The 22,094-nt window shown below is 40.4% G+C and overlaps 1 long non-coding RNA gene across 1 annotated transcript in view; it reads left to right on the top strand.

Moving 5' to 3' along the window:
* The first annotated feature begins 3,419 nt into the window (after positions 1–3,419).
* Positions 3,420–22,094, top strand: part of LOC130599959 (uncharacterized) — a 40,131-nt gene continuing 21,456 nt past the window's right edge. Inside the window, exon 1 of the long non-coding RNA XR_008972336.1 lies at positions 3,420–4,059. This is a non-coding gene — a long non-coding RNA (uncharacterized LOC130599959). The remainder of the gene's footprint in view (positions 4,060–22,094) is intronic.

Below are 22,094 nucleotides of genomic sequence, written 5' to 3'. Positions count from 1 at the left end.
ATTTCCTTTCTGTAGGAAATGGTGTTCAATGCAGTTCAAGAGTGTTTTAATTCTGATTCAATAGGCAAGGTAGAGGATTCAAAATTGGCTGCATGAGCAAAGAAACAATTCCTTTAGAAAAGCAGAAGGTGTCTGTTTTGATATGTCTTCAGCAAAATGCTGCTGCATAACTCTGTTCCAGAGGCTCACGGAGTATTTGGGATCCCAGGCAACCTGCAGAGTATCAAACCAGGGTGTGGAGAAATCTTGTGAGGAGGAGCATCAGGAGGCTTAAACTGTAAAACTACCAACTCCCTAAATGCTTTTGAGATCTCTGCCGCAAAACCCTAGCCAAGCTGTGAAATCCCAGCTAAGCTGGGGCTCCAGAGACATAAATCCTTTTCCTTGTGTATGACATGAAGCTGGAGACCCAACATCCTTAGCTTCACAGCACCTTGCATGAGGGCCACCTAAAGCTTCAGACAGTGGACACCTCAGATTGCCTAGCCCTGGGTATGGTGAAGGAGCTGCAGGCTTTAAGACAATGTCTGCAATGCTAAATGGGCCAGAGCATAGTAGAAACAAACAGCTGAACACAATCTTTGCTGTTAAGTATTTAACATGTTTAATTTTTCATGGGCCAATAAGCCACCTGCCAGGCATGGCTAGTATGTGGTTAATACAGGACAGGGTCCATGTGATTTAACAGTTTGAGCATAGAGACTGTATTTTGAAGAGGGACCTTAAATGGATGAATCTGTGCTAAGCCATGTCTTCTGAGAGGTGAGATGAATCCCTGGCTTGTTTTATTTACTTGTTCTATTTGTGATGTAAGCAGAGGTTTAGGAATTCCTACTAATTCCCACCATCTAGGGAAAGTTCTCACCTGCCAGAGATTGAAATGGAGGCAAGCATTAGAACTGATCTGTTTGCAGCTTATCCATCAACATTTGAAGACAGGATATGCAAAAATTATAGTGGGTTATTTTTAAGAAAACCATGTACATAACATAGCTATTTTCCCCTAGTTAATCACTGAAAAAAGATACCTTTTCTCTAAGGTATGTATTACAAGTCATATGTTTTAATAAAAACCTACATGTATTTGGAAAGGATGGCTTACAGACATGGTTAGGAAAAGATACTCAACTTGCTTATGTCTTTAAAATATTAATTCCAGGTCATTCTATAGTACCTCAGTCAATTTTTGTATGCTACTGGTGTTACAAGAAAAACGTCTTGGAAATGTTTCAGGTGTTTAAAATGTATTGGACTCCTTTTTCAATATCTTCACATCCAAGGCTGGACCAGCTTCATTACATGGGGCCAATTTCTGCTCTCATAATAGCAATTGTAAAAGTGAAATAAATCCATTCATTTCAAAACAGTTGCTTACATGAGACTAATATTATCCTGCAGTATTTGGCTCTACCCGATCAGTACAGAATCATAGAATCCTAGAATAATTAGGGTTGGAAAGGACCTTAAGATCATCTAGTTCCAACCCCTTTGCCATGGGCAGGGACACCTCACACTAAACCATGTCACCCAAGGCTCTGTCCAACCTGGCCTTGAACACTGCCAGGGATGGAGCATTCACAACTTCACTGGGCAACTCATTCCAGTGCCTCACCACCCTCACAGTAAAGAATTTCTTTCTTATATCCAATCTAAACTTCCCCTGTTTAAGTTTTAACCCATTACCCTTTGTCCTATCACTACAGTCTCTAATGAAGAGTCCCTCCCTGGCATCCCTATATGCCCCTTTCAGATACTGGAAGGCTGCTATGAGGTCTCCACACAGCCTTCTCTTCTCCAGGCTGAACAGTCCCGACTTGCTCAGCCTGTCTTCATATGGGAGGTGCTCCAGTCCCCTGATCATCCTCATGACCCTCTTCTGGACTTGTTCGAACAGTTCCATGTCCTTTTTATGTCGAGGACACCAGAACTGCACACAATACTCCAGGTGAGGTCTCATAAGAACAGAGCAGAGGGACAGGATCACCTCCTTTGACCTGCTGCCACACATTTCTTACTGCATTTTGAGTACGTAAAAATAACAACAATGGGATGTCTGTAGCCCTTTCTACTGTCCTTCTGTCCTGTTGGAGTGGTAAATGACACAGCTGTCATTCACACTGCTGGAAAATGCGTATCTTGCCCAAACAAGGTGGTACCATTTTCAAATGACCTAGTTTGCAATACTCAAGTTATTTTGGGGTGGAGGGTGAAAACTCTTAATCATTATATCATGTTAATCATTATCATATAATATGATACAGGCAGTGGCCTTTGAACACTTAGAGCCAGTGTTCTGATTGAGGCTGACTTAGAAGGTGAAATACAAGCATGCTTACAGTAGAAACACGGGTAAGTATTTTAGGCATGGAAAGAAATGGTTCTTGTAGAGCACCAAACCTTTGTATTTGCAATACATTGATAACCTAGATGTCATTTTTCTTATCCAGAATTCATTGTAGTTGCTTAGTGAGCAAGTCTTGAGAAATGAAATTTTGTCATTTTTTCCCAACGGATTTATCCAAGCCAGCAGTATTTTATTTTAACTTATTTCCATTCAGGGATATTTAATCACAATTTTCCATATGAGCTGTGCCTCAAGTGATAAGATATCCTACTGAGCTCATAATGTGATAGAAAACTTTGGTTTACTTGACTCAAAGCGAGTGTGTTCATGTGTATAGTAAAATCTGATCTTATAATGGCTTATAATTCAATACTAGTAACACAATCATTCACTGCAAATGCAGAGGAAGTACAATTATGGCTTAGGCAGTAATGCGCTTAAACCTTTGAAAAAAGAAATTATTTTCTAAACATGCCTGTCAGAACATGCTGTTGCCCAGTTTCATACAATTTCTAATATTCCCCTGTGTCTGAGGGATTAATTTAAATGTTTGCAAGAAATTGCGATTACTCTTTTTCAAGGGCATATTATAAACAACAAATGTGTGGCTTTTCTTTACCTGGCTGATGTTTCCTAGCAGCCAGGACTAGTATAGCATAATAACTGTGGCTGTCTCTCGCTGGCTGTTCATTCACTCCTGTCCCGCTAAAAGAGCTGTACAGCTATGTGGAGTGAAGCCTCTTCCAGCCGAAGAAATAATCAGAGACATGTATTGCTGTGAAATATCCTCATGTGAAAGTAATACAGAGGATGCTTCATTTGGAGAATAATGGCCTCTTGCTTGCAGTTTCTATGTATTACACCCTGAGATGTTTTAGAAAAATGGCACTGTAGTTCCAGTTAGGGTTTAACAGCTGGGAAACATTCACTGTTGTGTGACCTGCGGGAGCTATGTCAAGTTCTACCCCACTGAAACATTCGTTTAACAAGGCAGTGAATTGAGTTTAGGATTTTTGGTTGGGTTTTTTATTTTGATTAATTTTTTTCTCCAGTCAGTATAGACTGGTGGGTTTTAAAGGGAACAGGCTGGATGTTTCTAAATGTTCTTCGTGTCAGTGTCGTGGATCAGTGTCATTTTGTGGGGGGTTTTTTATGTCTTATAGTGAAATGCACATTGCTTTAACAGGTGTGTATTTGAAAGGTGATAATGGGACCCATTATGATTTCCTGAACATAACTACAGTTCAAGATCACTTTGTGTTTCCTTTCTGTAATAGCAATGTGAGAAATAAAAGGAACAGTAAAATGGTGCATTGTTACTGCACTTACCCACTTGGTACATGTCTTTTAATGGCATTTGCTTTGAATTCTGTCAAGAATAAGCTATAACTATTTGTCAGCTTTTGAAAAGCAATGTAAGTCTAGCAGAGCAAGGCAAATTTATGCATCTTCTGTTGTTTTTTTCAGGATTCTGAGAAATTTAAGTTACTCTATTAGAGAGTCATTACACCTAACTTTCAGCACCAATAAATTAGGCATCTAATCTAAACTACTCTCATGTGCTCTCTCACCTTTAAGTGGTGAATCACCCCTTCTATCCAAGAAACTTATTTTAGGAGGATGAGTCATTCTCCAGAAGTGGACACCTGCTTCCAGTGACTCTCAAGGAGGATAAGCTTCAACTGGGGGGCTAACTTTTGCATCTCTGAAGTGTGGTAAGAGCAAGATACTTTTTTCCCTCCCTTTCCAGCTATTTATTACCATGGCCATGTTTGTTTTAAAGAGAGACACACAGAATTACACCATGATTGTTCCATGGTACTTATTCTGTAGTTTTACTGAATCAAATCCTATGTGGGCAGGGAAATGAGGTATCACATATGGCATTCCCACTATGTTTTGAATATGTCCAACAATCCTCTCTTCTCAGAGGCATAAAGAGGCAGTAGATTGCTTTAGTTCAAATTTTGACTGTCCTGTGTTGTCTCATCTTGTTTCTTGCTTGCTTTTGGCCTACTGTGTGAGCAACAGAAACAATGAGCACCTTGTTCCTCTCCTGTGTGACATTACTTAAAGCTTGCGAATGACACCCAAGTTTTTAGGTGACAGTTAGACTCTCACCAGTGCAATTCTTATGACAGGCCTTGCAGGCATTCATCCTCACCCTTCCTTCAGGACTCATCACATTTTACTTTCTTCCAGTAATTTGCGCCATTAATTTTACCTGTAGCTTGCGTACTCTATTTTTGCATGATTACCATAAGATTTTGACTTTCAGTTGTTAAAACAATAAGCCAAAACCTTTGTGAAGGCAGATCTTCTGGCCTAATTATTATTATTAATGTTGCTACCATCAAATTCTGAACTTAGTACTTGTATTGTTAGCGGTATTAGTTACTATCAGACTGCTTTATACCACTGCCTGTTATGGTGTGGGTATACAATAATGTTCTAGATATATTTTTTTTAATGAATAATTTAAAATACAGCGCAGAGAAAAGTTTGTCTGAAGGGTTTTCTCTTGGCTCCCAGCTGCGTCCAGCAGCATTTCTCTCTTTCCTCCATCCTCTCAGGATATTTTTAATAGCTCCAGCAAATCAGCCTTTCAATTCCACCTACGGAGAATTGTCCTCATAGTTTGGAACCTAAATATAGATACAACAGAGCTTGTAATGTACTATGGTACATGATTACTGTAATAGTTACTGTAATGTACTATTGGACTGCAGTACACAATCCAGGTTGCTGTAACCTAGTGCTGTGTTAAATAGGCAGAAGAAATACCATCAAATGTTATAGCATATGGTGGTATTCCCAGGAAATCTGTGGGGTAGGCGAGATGAATTTCTAAGAGCTCTTTCCAAGCTTTAACTAGCTGCCATCAGCACTGGTGCTAATCAGTGTTTGCAGCCTCATCAGAAGGGTTTTCTGCAAGGTCTGTCTAGGGCACTGAACTGGCTCTTTGTCTGTTGATTACAGGTTGAAATAGGGGTTGCTAACAGGGCAGGAATCTCTTCCTTGCTAAGCATGCAAAAGGGCTAACATTTTTTAGCCCTTGCCAGAACTGATAAATTTATTTGAAAACTGATGGAGTTACAAAAAGGCAATTTTTCTGAAAACCCCTTGTGCACAAGGAGGCGGTTTCTGGTCTGTCAAGCTTTAGTGTCTGAGCGGAGGTAAAGGTGAAAGTGGACAGAAATACAGACAACTATTACATTATCATGTTAGATGGCAGAATTACAATAGGAAGGATTACTGTGTTTCTGTGGACACAATCATAGTAATGAATGTCAGGTATGGGAACATGTAGATGAAATCATTTGTTCTCAGCTATTGCTGCATAACTCCCACTAAGACTAACAAAGTCACAGCTAAATTTGTATCCCTGCTGAAGGAATTCAGTGAGGAAAGTTTTGCTGGACTCCAAAGCAAGCTGCTACACCTGAATAGAATCAACAGTGACCTGAGCTTTACTCTGAGCAGGTAGCTCACCCCAGAATCAGAAAAACAGCAAGCGAAGGAGAGAGAGTGCCCTCAGCTCTCTTTCCATGCATTCCACTTCTTCCTAAGGCCATCTTTCTCTTTTTCGTAAGGTAGTGCCAATGGCTTGTTTACAGACTTCTTCATCAGCTGTTTCATTATTCTAGCTAAGCTAAATAACTAGTGTTGGAAACATAAGGATAAACAAGATATATTTTGCGTGTCATTGTTTGATTCTAGGTATGAGAAACCAAAGCACTTTTTAAACCAATCCTGCTGCCATTTTAACCTCCCTTATTACACTGGGTCATGACATACATTTCCAGTAGTTACAGTTTCATCAGTAAATGGTGCCTGTGCTTCTGCATGTTTGTAATGCTCAGGCTAAGAGAGTTTAATCATTTTTAAATGAATTGCAGTGCATATGTTTCATGGTTTCAACACAGATTTCTGAAGTTATCAAATAACAGGTGGTTCTTCAAAACTCAACATCAATCCAGTATTTATATTCATTTCATAAATTGTTTTTATAGTCAAGTAGAGAATACAGCAGTGAACTTGTTTACTACAAACACAGTACTTTTAGTTTTAACATTTAAAAATGTTACTGCTTTTGAAATTTCTGAAAGTTACAGAAGTGAGTCAAAACTCTGATTAGGATTATAGATTGGAACCTTTACTGATCATTTAGATTAGAGGTGTCAAAGTCCAAGATTAGGGGGCCTTCAGCTACCACTAACATTCTCAGAAACTGAGGGTAAATTGAAGTAAATGGAGTTTTCCTAGGGTTTTTCTCAAAACTTGATGTGGGCAACAGAATCAAGTCATATTCTTACCACTCATTAACATACTTTTACTAAGTGGCATACTTATCTCAGGCTTTGCGTGGAGATTGCCAATGATGCAGATTCGTCAGCCATACCATAAGGTCTCGCAACGTTATTGCACTTATGGTCTCCATTGAGCATGAGGTGCAGGCAGAGCTTTCTATATCCTGGCACTTAGCACATCATCACTTGCCATCTTGTCTTTTGAAATGTAGTAGAAAAGTATAAATGAGGGAGGGAAGAGTTTGGACTAAATTTTTTTGTCTTTCACTGTGTTGTAATATCATTCTTTGCCTTTAGTGAACATCATCGGTTCCAACTGAGAACAGAGCTGCATGTTACCTCACTGAGAACTCCAGGTAAACTTATCCCAATGCCAACGCTTGTTGGCAACTAGGTGAATCAAAGCACTAGCTGCCAGTATGGAGGAATATAGGAAGGTCACTGCAGATGTTCTCGGAAGATGGGTGAACCTAAGTCTCCTTATGCATTTCTTCCCGATGAAATCGGTTATGTAGTGCAAATCTGATGTGGTGTTTCTTGTGCTCATGAAGCCAGTTGAGACACAAGGTGGATTGATTTGAAGATAAGAAGTAGGGCTTTTAGAAAATCTGTCAAGGTTTGCACTTCAGGGAATATGTTCAGTTAACTTGCCACAAGAACACTGGGAATATGCAGGTTCCATTACCCCTCTGTAGCTTTGCTTCATGTAGGGTGAAATGGGATGTTTGAAGAAAAAACATTCAAAACTTCCTATAATATCACACAGATGTTAAATTCTCTAACTCGAGAACCAGATATTGAAAGTGTGTAATTTTTTTCCTACATACTCAATAGACTGTGGCATTGTATAATACTTTATAAATTATAATACCTTAAAGCGGTTTGTCGGCAGTTAAAAAGTGGACAAAGTGCTAACAGTTGTCTGCCAAAAACCAACTTAAACACTGTTGTAGAAAAGGAGCACTGTTTTTTTTTGGAAGTATTTGGTAAGGCTCTGGGGAATTTTTTTTTCACAAGAAGTATTAGGTAGGGCTCTAGGGAGATTTTCTAGTCTTTCGGAGAACTGCCAAACAGGAAACAAATTTTACTCTATATTAAACCTGAAGTGAATACATTACTGTCAAAGTAGTTATTACTGGTTTACTTCTGTGTGCTTCTGAGAAGAAATTGGCACTATAGATTCTGTCTGGGTGGGTGCATGAACAGATGGATGCTTTTTGTCACATTTTATCTGAGCATTGAATAAAATGGTAATGACGTATTTCACTACGGCAATTTCTGTAACTGGAAGTCTCAGGAACAAAAAATGTTAGATCAGTGCATATCTCTTCCTAACTTAGAAGCTATTCTGGTTTGTCTCCTGGTGACTTTTCTGCTTTACATGCAACTCTAAATTTACTTCTTAATAATATCACCTCCTAGGCTAGACTTGGAAAGGACTTCTTATTCATCTGCTTGAAACCACAGGCAATGTTTGACATTATGCTAGGGTGATTTATCTCCCTCAGATTAAACAGCATACTTTGGGTGAATATTGGATTGTCAGCAGATTGAAGTAAGAAGCAGTCATGGTGTCCTGAAAGTTGGTGGGGTTTTGTGGTTTTCATTTTTAATAGCAAATGAGAGTGCGGAACTTCCCAAATGCAGGAATGAGAAAGACAAATGCTGCTTTGATAAGGAAACACTAAGCAAAATTTGCATGAAGGCTGAGCAAGTTTTAAGTGAATGAAACTTTTCTTTGTGAAGATTGTTATGCGTAGAAGACTTGTTCCATGCCTCATTTGCATATTTTATTGAAGAGTTGTCTTTTAATAAAAGAAATTAATGATAAAATAAAACTATACAAATTCTCAGTCTGTTATAGTCTTTTCTTTAAAATTGACTTCATTATTGTGTATGGTTGCCATAAATTTTTAATGATGTCTATTAATGTAATCTTTTCTGATAATATTCATGAGATAACCTTTAATGGGTGATTTCCTGGATTGCCAGTACAGTTTCTGTATACACTGTGTGTCAAAGTGCCAGACAGATGATATAAATGATGCAAATTGTGCAAAAAAGGGCAAAGCTACAAAATTAGCTAACCTCTGCTCTTCGTATTTTTATCTTCCATGTGTCACAGTTTTTAAAGAGGTTACTAATCTTGTTAGAATTGGCAATGACAGAGGGTGATACCATCACTGAAATAGAGGCGGTGAAAAATATTGGCTTATTTTAGCTATCTGACTCTGTGTTTTTTCTCTTGAGGTCCATCTGCTATCACTGGCTCAGAAATCTGATTTAGATGCACCACAATGCCCTTCCATTCCAGAAGCTGCGTAAAGGCAGTACTGAATCACAATCTTAAATCTAAGTGGGTGGAAAGTGCGTTTCATTACACTGCAGCTTGAATTCTTCAATTTCCTTTCCCTTGCTTCTGGGAAGCTCAAGTGCTTTGCTATTTTAGCCGTGGGAATAGACATAAACCTTAAAAAGCCTTCTTTCATTGAAGGGTGCACTGCAGGTTGCCTGGTTTTCGTTCTGGTCTCCACTTGCTTTAGACACAGCCATTCATCTTTAGTTTGCTTCAGTTGAGTGCAAAACTTGGCAGAAGTATTTAATCTTGCTGTTTTACTGGCTTTTCATATCTCACCAGCGTTCGTTTCTCTGCCTACACTTTCCCTGCTTGTCAGCATCACCTCTTCAACACCTGCCTACTCTTGCTGGCAAAGGTTGCAAAATCCTGTCGTCTTTGATACATGGTTCAGGGTACTGGTACCCAGCTACAAGGCAAAAAGGTTATGGTCGAACTTGTGGCATCCATTCAGACTTCCAGGAGCCTGCTCTCATTGCTGGGGCTCAGCATCTATCTCCTTAGGGTAAGGAAAAGAGTCGTTGTCAAGTCAAGCTTCTGTAGACAGGCAAGGGCCACGGATATTGATATAGACCAGTCTCCTCTGGTGGGTGGGTGCCTTAATTATGCAAGCAGAAAGAGCTGCTAGGACAGTGCTGCCACAGGAGTTGGGGAACATCAGGTCAGTGCTTTTGAGCACCAGCATCCCTTGGGCAAACATGAGAGTCCCATCTTTGTAGATTCAGTGCCAGACCAACAACCTCTTCCTAGCACATCGATAAAGGCAGGCTGTCAGCTTGTGCTGTGGCCAATGCCACATACCTCCTTGTCCTTTTTCCCTAGTTTCCTTTTGTAACAACTGGGACGCCACAGGCTCTCTACCTGGTATCAGCTCCTCAGTGTGAAACATGCATTTGAATGCTTACCTGCCATTTTGTGGATTTTCCTTAATGTCCTGGTTGCCCTGAACATTTACCTGGGCTACCACAGAACTAAGTCCATGGGCACAGGGCACCCTATAAGGCCAATATCCCCTGAGGGTCTTTGTTTGTATTGCCCAAGGGCTAGACTAATCTCTTGTCCTTGCTCCCAGAAACAATATTGGCTATTATCACAGCAGTACCCTAAGGCAGAGCCAGCCTTTTCACATTTTTGCTCCCTGCCTTCCACGTATGCCCAGAGAAATGTCTTTGCAGGACCTGCAGTCTGAGCTACAGCAGAAGTCTGTGTAGGAGGCAAGGGGAAACAAGCACCTAAATATCTCCTTGCTGGAGCCCTTTTATGAATTTCAGGTCTGGTTGGGAAAGGGAGCTTTGCTGGTGTCCAGAAGGGTGACAGTGACCAAACTTTGGCTCTCTAGAGAGAGATATAAAGCAGTCTTGTACATGAGAGAAGTAGATTCTCTGTCAAAGACTTCTTGTAGGGATTTCAGTGGGAGTTTGGAACCTCAGAATGGGAAATACAAACCTAGCCCCCGAGATAGGAGGTATGGATATTTTACAACTTAAATCTCCTTTGTTGCTCTGTCCTGATGTGTCCTACATGGATTTGTTCCAGATGTGACCTCATACTGCTTTCCAGATGCTTTCTGGGCAGAAAATTAATGTATTCTTTGTGGGTTCCTTGCTGGCAGCTGATGTGGAGCTGGAGAATAAATGCACACCACTGTGGCTCTCCTCAAATAGCAGAGAGCTGGGACCAAGCACGCATGAAACCATGAAGCTAACTGGATCCAGCTCAAGCCATTTGAGTGCTGAAGCCTTCCCTTTGTTTGAAGTGTTGGGTATAAATGCCAGCCAGAACATACCCCAGTTAGGCTAGAGCTGTGCATGGGCTGGGCGAGCAGGTGGCTAAAACCAACCCATAAAACATAGCACATCTAAGCTCTCCTGGCCCTCTTTTCAATGGTGTCTTTTTTCTGGGTTTCTCTCTAGCGTGTCTCAATGCTTTGCCATATTTCAAAGTTTAATTTAAATGCTTCTTCCTAAAAAACCCTTCATATAGCAAATATAATTTAACAGATTGTGTAACATATTTTCCAAAGTAAAATGCTGATGCTGACTAAAGCCAGCCTAATCCTTCCCAGTGCAAATATCATTAACAGTGTTTACCCTACACAAGTGATGCTTGCACAGTTCCTCTTTCAATTCAGGTAGCTAGCCGGTTTCTTTAGAAACTGAAAGATGACAATAACAAAAGATTGACAACTTAAAGGCTGTATCCTTCAACAAACATTCAAATACACTAAAGCAATGTTTCTGTGATTGGAAATGAAAATAAACATGCCTTCTTCATGGAGGAAGTTCACTAGATAGGTGACCTCTCTGAAGGATTAGTCAATTAAATTTGAAAGCAATTGGGAAAATGTTTTAAAGATGTGCCTTAGTTCATCCAACCTCTCGGGCAAGGAGAAGACAGTTACCGTGGCAAAAGGCCACCAAACTAGTTATCTGTGTTTCCCCTGGCCTCTCCTGAAAGTTGGAGGCATGTGCCCATTCCTTCTTCACTTTGCCTCCAACCCAGTCTTCTGTACTGTTTCCTGCTCCTCACCTTCCTGCAGAATAAGAGCAGGTGAAATTACAGATGCTATACAGGAAGTCCAAAGATAAATTGTGAATCACCTTCGGCTATAAGCCTAATTCTGGCTGCTTCATCCCTGTCCAATCAACAAATGATTGCCTTTTTTTCTTTTTAAAGTCTTTTCCATCAGAAATTGGCAGGTAGAGCAGAGCTGGAGCCAAGGTACATTTTTCTGGGACAGTTTCGGCATAATTGATCAATGTCTATTTTGCAGACAAGGGCCTCTCAGAAAATCTTGGTGCTTCATTTTTTGAAATGCCTTGTGATATTTTCTATAAAAATCTTATCCCTGAACCAGCTTGCCCTAGAAATGTCAGTATATTGGAGAGCCTTGCTAGTGTACATTTTAGCAGTCCAGAGCGTCTCAGCAGGCTTTAACAACATTGCCAAGAGACCTGTGGAGAAAATTAATCTCTAGCAGAACCAAGTTACTTCAGAAAATAAACCAGGGTCTTAGATTATTTGCTATCATGAGGCATCTTCAGCAATTATAAATAACCTCCCTTGCTCCCTCTCTCATGCCTTTCCGGCTGTGCACTTGACTCAGAATTATTTCCTATGACTAGGAACACATGCCACCATCATGTCTCTTGTATGGTGGGAGGAGGTAGGACCATGAAGATTTTTGGTTAAGATAGGACAGCTTTCACTACAGAAAGGTTACAGAATTGGGCAGGCAGTTTTTACCTTGCTACAGTAAAACTGAAAAGAAGAAATCTAGGTTCCATTTGTCATTGCTGAGCTTGGGAAGAAAGGCTGATCAAGTCAGTAGTAAATAAATAGGGTATGTGGCAAGAAAACAGGTGGTTGTGTCAGCAAGAATGTACTTGACCTTCTGATGTTCCTCCAGACTTCTGTTTCACAGAAAGCTCTAATCATTTTGGTTAAATAGGCTTATAAGCTACAAATTGACAAAAAGGCATAAGAAGGAAATTATTCATCAGGCAGAGAAAGCAAGCCTGCTCTCTTCAGCTTTTTTCCATCTGTTGGTCTCCATTGAGAAACTGAAAAGGCAGCTGCTGGGGAGTCCTGATCTGCTGGCAATCCAAACTGATGATTTGCTTTTGCACAGTTGCAGTGCTTAATCTCTGTGTTCCAGCAGGTTTATTATCTCAAGGGTTTTTTAGCCACTGGGTTTCTCCTAAGGCTTTAGTTTTCAAAACGTCCTGTAATCTAACATAGTGCAAATCTAAAAATTATCCAAATTTAGATAACTTTAGGCTTTGGTGGGGGAGGAGAATGATACAGCAGTTTTCAGTTTGTACTAGTTTTTTGTAGCTTTGAGTTACAGAAATAATAACAGTGTTTAAAGGAGTCAGCAAGGGGCTGTATTAAGAACAACACCTTTCAAGGCTATGAGCATGCCATCCATGCAGTGTTATGTGTGATTCATTCAAATCTACCACGTGAAGCATTTTTTTTTCTCCTTATATTTGTTACAGTCTGCAACTGTTTTTTGTGTCAGAGAAATCCACGTTTGCTTCTTCTGAGGCCCTCATTTCTGTGGACCTCTAATACTGAGTTGAAGCAGACCAGGCTGATCTGACTGGTGTTAATTTGAAATTTCTCTGCTCATTTCTCACACTATAATAGTTACAGCACAACCCCACCACATATGCCAGGCAAAGACTTATTAAAGAGTCCCTTAGAAGGAAAATATATTGCCTTCCTTTACAAAGGACATCTTATCTTCTGGATTCATATTCTTAAAAATGAAAATCACAACAGAAGAAAATATTGGCCCCATTTTCACTTATAACACATACAAGTCCTCAGAATTCATACTAGAAGTCATTGGTGTCTTGGGAGACCTCCCAGTCGAGCTGACAGAACTCTCAAGCCTCACTCTCTTCTGAAGACTTCCCTAGATATATGTGAGTGCTACATCACCTACCTGTTCCTCCCTCTGATTCTCCTTACGATACCTGGATTCGAAGTCAATATCCATATTGTCCCAACACACGGGATGAGCTGTATCCCTTTGAACAGATCGTCATGCCATTAAGGCAATGACTGACCAGGACAATGCAGGGCAACAGGCAATGACTATAATGCTGGACTATTGTTCATATGGATCTTTTGAAGATGAGCAAAGACAGGAATAGAAACTTGAGAAATGGGTGAAAAAAGCTGAGGAAGTTATCATTGCAAGTACATGCAGTAGATTTCCAGGCCAGCAGATCATTCCTCTTAGAACCTAGAGACTGCCAAATAAGCTGCAAAAATAAGAACAGAGGAGTCGCCCTGACACGTTTAGCAATTGCAACAGCATGTATAGCATAAATATTTGAATAGCACAAAATACAGTAGGGATATCACTTATGGACCAAATATTCTTCTACTTATGTATTTTCCTCATGGTTGCAATACTAAAATGAGTAGGGAAGAAGACTGGTCTGACTCAAAAGAGAACTTTGATTGAAGCTCAGGAAAGAAAGAAATTTTCTGACCTTTGGAAGAAGGCACGGGCAACTCAGGAGGACTACAAGGATGTTGTGAAGTTATGCAGGGAGAAAATTAACAGGGTGAAAGCTCAACCTGAAATTAATCTGGCTACTGCCATAAAATACAGTAAGAAATGTTTCTATAAATACATTAGAGACAAAAGGAGGGCTAAAAGTTGTCTCCATCCCTTATTGGGTGTGGGTGGAACATAATGACAAATGATAAGGAAAAGGATGAGGTACATTATGCCTTCTTTGCCTCAGTCTTCAGTAGTAAAACTAGTTGTTCTCCAGGAACCTAGCTCTCTGAGCTGGAGGAATGGGATGGGAAGCAAAATGAAGCCCCATAACCTAAGGGGAAATTGTCAGCCACCTACTACTACAGTACCTAGACACACACATGTCTATGGGCCAGATGGGAAGCTGCTGAATGGTCTAGAGAAGTCTTATGGGAAGTGCCCGATGAAACTGGGGTTTAGTCTGGAGAAAAGGAGAGTCTAGGGAGACCTTATAACTCTCTATAACTAACTGAAAGGAGGATGGAGAGAAGTGGGCGTTGGTCTCTTTGCCCAAATAATGAGCATTAGAACAAGAGGAAACTACCTCAAGGCTTAGACTGGTTATTAGGAAAAGTGTCTTCACTGAAGCAGCTGTCAAGAATTGGAACAGGCTGCTCAGGGAAGTGGTGGAGTCACCACCCCTGGAGGTGTTTAGATGTGTAGATGTGGCACTCAGGGATACGGTTTAGTGGCGCACTTGGCAGTGCTAGGTTAACGGTTGTACTCAATGTTTCCAACATAAACAATGTTTCTATGAATCAGCGGTTAAGAAGCAAGGGGTCAGAAGGAAAACAGAAATGTTTTCTTTTCATGTTTGACACAGACAAAGGTTAAAAATTCTCCATCTCTATCTGAACTATAAAGTTTTGCAATGTGTCCTGGTGTAAACCACGACAGAATATGTGGCAGTCACCTAAGAAATACAGAATGAAAATCCATTCCAAATTTCAGAGTTATGAGGAATAAACTGAGAAAAAATGTTAGATGGTTCTTCTATTAAGATCTAGCATAAATGAAATTAAGAAGAACAGAAAAGAGCTCCTGGAAGTCTGTGCTTTAACATCCTCTTGACTCATAATGCCTGAAGTGGAGCCTTGTGTTTCATGGTGGGCTTTGTATATGTTCACTCTTCGTATACACAGAGTCTTAACTGGCTGGACTCAAGCTGTGCAGAGGAGCTGATCTGGGACTTGGAAAATCACAGGCATATGTTTTGAGATGTTTCACTTAAAGTGGCCAAGATCTTACCATGAAGGAAAAACAATTCCAAGTTTTGCTGTCCCCTGGCCAAGGACAAAATAACTTGTCACTTTCTGACTATGCGGTGGAGATTTCTGGTAAGAGAGGAGGTCCTTTCCTTAATGATGTCAGTTATGTGGGTGATGTGGACAGAACCCTGGAGAACAGCCTGTGCCTAAAACCAGCCTAAATTAGAAGCTTAATCACACAGCCAATTTAATAGGTGTAGAAAGACAGACGCCTCCAGAGAACAGTATAAATCTTAGTGCAAGCACATCCTAAAAATAGTTGTGAGAAATCCACACCTGAGCCTGCTCTATGTGCAAGCAGTTTTCCCGAAATGGGCAAAGGAAATCTGGTGAAGAATTTAAAAACACATGCCAAGAAATGACTGCATATGCTAGGACAAGGTAATAGCACATTCAGAACCCCTCCCATCCATGTTTTTCTGCATACACAGTTGCATAATAATTAGGAAATTTAAATCAAATTGTAATTAATAGTAACAACACAGAGTAATAAATTCATACAGAATAAATGTAATAAAAAATATACAGACCAGAAAAGGAATAATAATTTATTTTACTTTGAATTTAAGAAGTAATGAGGCATGTTGGCTGTCCTAGAAATGGGTGAACACCAGGAGAAAAACGAGGGTACATATATATCAGTGGTAAGATTGTATGACATGGTTTAGTGTGAGGTGTCCCTGCCCATGGCAGGGGGGTTGGAAATAGATGATCTTAAGGTCCTTTCCAACCCTAACTATTCTATGATTCTATGATTCTATGTATGTGTATGAGTTTGCAGCCAGTTTTCCCTACTCCCTCACAAGATAGCAAAGCAATGAGATCAATTTGAATAGGAAAGTATACCTAGAGGAAGGCAGAATACAATTGCCCGTGTGGCTGAAGAACCTTGTAATCTTATGGTCATATTTCAGATACCATTTCTGTGAGAAGTTATTCTTTGCAGTCTTAGGATTTGACTTTCAAGATAAGGTTTGAATGTACTATTTTATATAAAGCACTCAGACTTTAGCACATTTATCTTCTTTTAAATATACGTATTTTTATGTGCTGGCAGTGGTGGTTGCAGACATGCCAAGACACATAAAAGAGAATGACAAGAAGATGCAAGGAGCCTCAGGAAATCAGTGGTTTCATGTACACATTTTTTGTGTTCTTGCAGCATTAACATCTCATTTCCACTGTTTCCAGCCTTGGATTTCTTTTGTGTTATGCCAATTAATAAGCTGCTGTCAATCTATTACCTCTGTGCAAACTTCAGAAGTAATGTCTTAAATTAGGATAAGGAAGCAGGGAAGGTAAAAATGGCAACTGATAGTGTAAATCTGGTGGTGTCAAAGTCCTGCTAATACAGACTTATTTCAAGTAAGAGAAGCATATTCCTTTGGTGGTTCTATTTTAAGTGAGGTTGTCGAGTCTGTGACTGACAATATAGGAAATTTTGTAATGCTTATGTGGGCTTCATAGTATCCAGGGAGTTAAGAAAGAAGAATTAAGAATTACCATGGCATTAATGATGCATCTGACATTTGTTTATGCATTCCTATGTCCAGTTTGCATGCAGCTTAGCCCAGTATTCGTTTAATAGCTTTGTTTTCTTGTCATTATTTAATTCAAGTGTCAATTACATATACATACATATCTTACAAATTTCATTTACATAAAGAAATTTGGTATATTTCTCTTACATGTTTTAGAAATATTTAAGATTGTAACACCTGAAGGAATTGAATAAAGTTTTCTGCAGCTGTCCTGTTTGTGCTGCTTGTTTGTGTTTTGCTCCTGAACTGCAGTGGGGTTGCAGAAGATCCTTAAATCCCAGTATAACTGAGGAAACTTTATAGAATCAGAAAGAAGGATGCCAGCTTGCTTTTCCCCAAAATTAAGATTTTGTAGCTTTATTTTGTGATATTGGTCTTCAGAGTGGAAACTGATGATAACCAGGAGCTGATTTAGCTGCAGCTGGACTTTGTTTCTAAATAGGGAAGATGGGTGAGGCAGAACAAATACCATTGCTCTGGAAAAGCAATTACAGGAGTTATAAAATGAACAGATCCTAAAGCCAGGGAGGGTTTTGGTGAGGGCACAGTGGAGGAAGTCCAGCTATACTCAGGGGATGTGATGAGTCTGGCCATCCTTCTTTAAACCCTTGCCCACTGGTGCACAGCATGGCAACTTCCTTTTGCTCAGTGTCCCTCCTGCAGAAGGTTCAGCCTGTTATCACAGGCATAGTTGTTGTTACATGGTCCTTACAAGGAGAACCCGCTCTGCAGTTTCCTTGCCCAGGCATGTGTGAACCCCAAGACACGTGAAGCCTTTCCTCCACCTCCAGCACAAGAAAGGCACAAGAAAAGGAAGGAGCAAAAGCAGGGCCAAGCTTTGATGATCCTGCATGGCATTTCCATTTTCTATTGGCACTCTATTGGGCTTGTGCCTGTCTTCAGATCCCAGCCCTAAACTTGATAATACTGCTCCTGAAAGCCTTGGAGCTTTCTTGTGCTCTCACATAGGAACCAACTTTTCCAATCCACTTGCTTGCCAGCCACTATGGTGGACCACCTCCTTCTCCCCAGACTGAGAACTTTGCCAGTGGTTAATGAGTTCACTTCAAGAAGAGAGATACTGTCTGTAAAGTATGATATTCTTCACCCATTTTTGCCATTAAATATCCATTCTATAGAGCTCTTTTGACCCTAGGGCAGAAGAGGGGATGAAGAGGTGATGATCTAGGAGATGAAGGATGGAACAGCTGCCACCCTGCCATCAGTGTGAAGGCAAACGTGACACTCAGAAAGCAATCTCAGCTACTAGAGAGAACATAAGGGAAGGAGAGTATAGTGTGAGCATAACGGCCTTTAGCCCAAAGTTGTTTCAGGCTGACTAGAATAGAAGTCAGTAACACAGGCCCGAAAACACCTCCTGAGTTGCTAAGTCCAGTCCTCTGCTGCCCTGTGTAACCATCTTACAGAGTTTTCTTCAGAATGCAAGACTCTATAGCTGACTTAATCTTAAGAAGATAAACCAGGAAATCTTAGGGTTCATGTTCTTAAGAAGAAATGACATGGCAAGGCCTGCAGTGCTATCTGAAAATGGAAAACAACATGACTGCTAAAGGCAGAGAAAAGTAAGCTATGCTGTGTGGAAAATGTGAGAGAAAACAGAAGGTTTTGATGAATGTTATGCAACTCCAGCAGTTTCATTTATTGTATTAATTTAGCCATAGCTGCACTATATGTAGCAGGTGTGTACAGCCTGCAGAAGGATGCATTTTAAATACTTGTGGATGGAAGAATTTCATTTTTCAGTGAGCTGTCTCAATTAATCCCCTAGTCACATCTCCGAAGCTGCATGCAGAGATGAAAATGCCACCCTGCAAACCTCCAAAGCCAGCATCAGCTAAAGTCATAATTACTTCAGTACACAGTGTTTTTTAAAGTAACAGCTTCTGGAGGGATTTTCTTCACTGGAGAGTTCAGATGAAGAATTATCTGTTAAATTTGACTGACCTTATAAGTGCGAATTGTTTCTGAAGCTTAGTAGGTAGAAAGGAGTAGATGAGAGCTCTCTAACCCCAAACTGACAGGATATTCATCATATCTGGATTAGGTCCCCTGTCCACAAAGTACAGAAAATGATATTAATGTTGAATTATATCCAGACTTGATCTTCCAAGCCTGTTTCCTATTTGTGGTAAAGACTATTCCATGTGGCTGATGCCCCTGTGTTTGTCATTTTGTTCCTTTGGCAGGAGCGGTATCACAAATGAGAGACACCTTTTGTTGTTGAAATCTCAGAGTACTTAACCTACTTAACCTCTGTTCTGTCAAATCACCTGTTAAGATTCTTTGTTTCTGCACAGAACAGCCTGCTTTCCTCCTTTAGGTCCACATTTTCTAGCTGGGGAGCATTTCTTCACAAAAAGTCTAGAGCAGAGAGCATGCTTCCTATTTCTATTCTCCCATCTGCTGGTACCAGCAGTTGAAAGACCACCTGCATCAGAGGCTACATCTGAAATGTGGCCTTCAGTAGTACTAAATGAAGCCAATTTAACTACACAATGTGAACAAGCAGGTGGATATCTGCTCCTCCATGGACCTCGATGGGCTGCAGAGGGGCAGCCTGTCTCACAGTGGTCTGCACCATGGGCTGCAGGGGAATCTCTGCTCCAGTGCCTGGAGCACCTCCTCCCGTCCTTCACTGACCTGGGTGTCTGCAGAACTGTTTCTCTCTGTCTCACTCCTCTCCATCTGCAATTGCTCCTGCACAGTAACTTTTTCCCCTTCTTAACTATGTGATCCCAGAGGTGCTACCACTGTTGCTGGTGGGCTTGGCCTCGGTCAGTATTGGGTCTGTCTTGGAGCTGGCTGGCATTGACTCTATCAGACATAGGAAAAGCTTCTACCAGCTTCTCACAGAAGCCACCCTTGTAGAGCCTTTCTCCCAGCTCTCCACACTCTCCCCTCCCCCATCCCAGCCTTGCCAAGAAAACCCAATACAAATGAGTAATTGTTTCTGGTTCACCCATTCTATCTTAAAGGATGGTCATTTGTATCCTCTCTCAGTTCTGTCCTTTCAATCAAAGTGTCCTGATTTAGTCACTATTTTCTTGTCAGGAATTTATTCTAGAGCTCTTAGGCAACCATTTCCTATCTTCCATCATCTTTGACATCCTTTCCTGCACCCTTTCCTGTTATTTTCAAGACGAATTGATACCTGGATCTGAAAAAGCAGCTGAAAAGACTTTTCAAACTGACACTTTAAAAGTTAAGGCATGAGAGAACACCAAGCATTCATGTGCCTGCAGCGTCTTTGCCCTTTGTGTAAAAAGCTCGCAGAAATTTTTACAGCGATATCATGAAGCATGCTCTGAGGATTTCCTCGATGCAAGCCCCTGGGAGGGATATTGCACTGTTACTATTGCAGGTGCATCAGTGAGCAGATACTAACTCTGCAGTTATCAGTCTGGGATATCAGAACGAGTTTTATAGCTATTTACATAGCAATAGATGCAGACAGGCATCTCCCATGGTGCTTAGGGGGAGTCAGACACTTAACACCGTGACTTCAAAAAAAAACATATAGCCATATCTGTAAAGCTCAGTAGGTGCCAGCCACTACACCTTTGAACCTTCAAAATCTAGCCCTTTGTGTGTGTGTTCCTTCCCTGTCTGTGCAACGGGGGTTATAAAACTTCCCCACCTCAGAAGAAGGCCTTTAGACTGGCCTTTTCAGTCTTTAAGCTGGATAAACAATGGAGCATGACATTGCAATACAGGACCAGCTGTTACATGTGTCTGACTACAGCAGGATTTTCTCAAGGTCTGTTTCCTTTACTGAGATTTGTGAGTAATCACTGACATTTAGTTGCAACTGAGACTGTGAATTTTATGAAGTTTTTCACAATATAAAATAACATTTTCCTTTGTATTTTATGTAAATATATCCACATGTCTTCTGGCAGCTAAGCACCATTTCCCTTATGAAAACATTTTTTAGCATGGAAACATGCTGTTTTAGCATGCTGGTTTTATGCCCCAGAAACATGCACTATTCTTCTCACTAGATGGAGGTCCAGTGCCATGAAAACTGTAGCTTTCTTGATTCTTCCTGTTAGTGGTGAGGTTGAAATGATTGCCACAGAAATCTAAGCAAAGCTTTACAGTATACCTGTATTTTCTGTAGAGGACACAGATAAAGGAATGCATATTTATAAATCTGTTAAAGCCTATAATACCCTCTGGTAATAAAACACTTAGAAAAAGGAATGTAAAAAAATGCCATAAAGTTGTAAAGATTTAGATGCAGATGTTCAGATGCAGATGTTTAGAAACAGTGTTGATTTTATAAAATCCAGTTGTACTGAATGAATTTATTTTGGCATAAGCAGAGCTATTTAATAGATCACATCTGCCTGGCTGATGCTGCATTGATCCTGACAGCAAATTGCTGTAACTAATCTGTTTTAATTAGGCAGAGTAAGGACTGCCATTTATTTTGCTTTTCAATTTTTTTAGTAATCATCTTTCAGTGCCAGTACATTTAACATTCATCAGTCCTGGTACTAGAACTAAAAGAGGTAAGAGGTTTCTTGAGCAGTACTTTCCAATTGTATGAGTGAGACCTGTTTAAGGCTCCTCCAGTCTTCCAGTGCCTTTGCCTCTCACTTCACAGAAAGTCTGTATCCCCTTTGTCCTCTTTAAACATACTTCTTTAATGTCATTTTATGATTCCCTGAGCACCATTTCTAGGACAGAAAAATATAAAACCAGAATAAAGAATCAAGCAAATAGGGACTTAGTTGAACTTGTTATGTTACTAGTTTGTAAGTTGATGTGCTGTGAGGGTGGTTGGGTCAGTGCTTCAGGTGATGGGAGAAAGAGGTCCAGTTTCTCCATCTCCTCCAGACTTTGTTTATGAGAGATCAGATCATTTCAGCTCAAGCATGCGAAGGATGTTAGGGCCTAAAAAATAATTTAAGCAGCCACATTCAAGATCTAGATACTGAAGATCAGATGTTTCTTAGCCTTGCAGTGACTGCAAAGTCTTACAAAACTCTTCATGTCTACAACTCTCAGTGTGGGGAGTATCTTCCTGGTGAATGCTGGGTGGAACACACCCACTTCATGTCCAAACCCTAAAAGAATTCACAAATTTTGGGTCTTTTAGTGTTTTGTCTATGCTCTGGCCTATTCTGGACTTGGAGGTTTTTGTTTGGGGCTTACATGCATAATACAACATAGGTGCCTAGTGCCAT

Source organism: Pezoporus wallicus, unplaced genomic scaffold (genome assembly GCF_028554395.1).
Source record: "Pezoporus wallicus isolate ANWC-B61680 ecotype Strahan unplaced genomic scaffold, APGP_CSIRO_Pwel_v1 contig_747, whole genome shotgun sequence".
NCBI classification, from domain to species: Eukaryota; Metazoa; Chordata; class Aves; order Psittaciformes; family Psittacidae; genus Pezoporus; species Pezoporus wallicus.
This window is presented reverse-complemented; position numbering and strand designations above follow the sequence as displayed.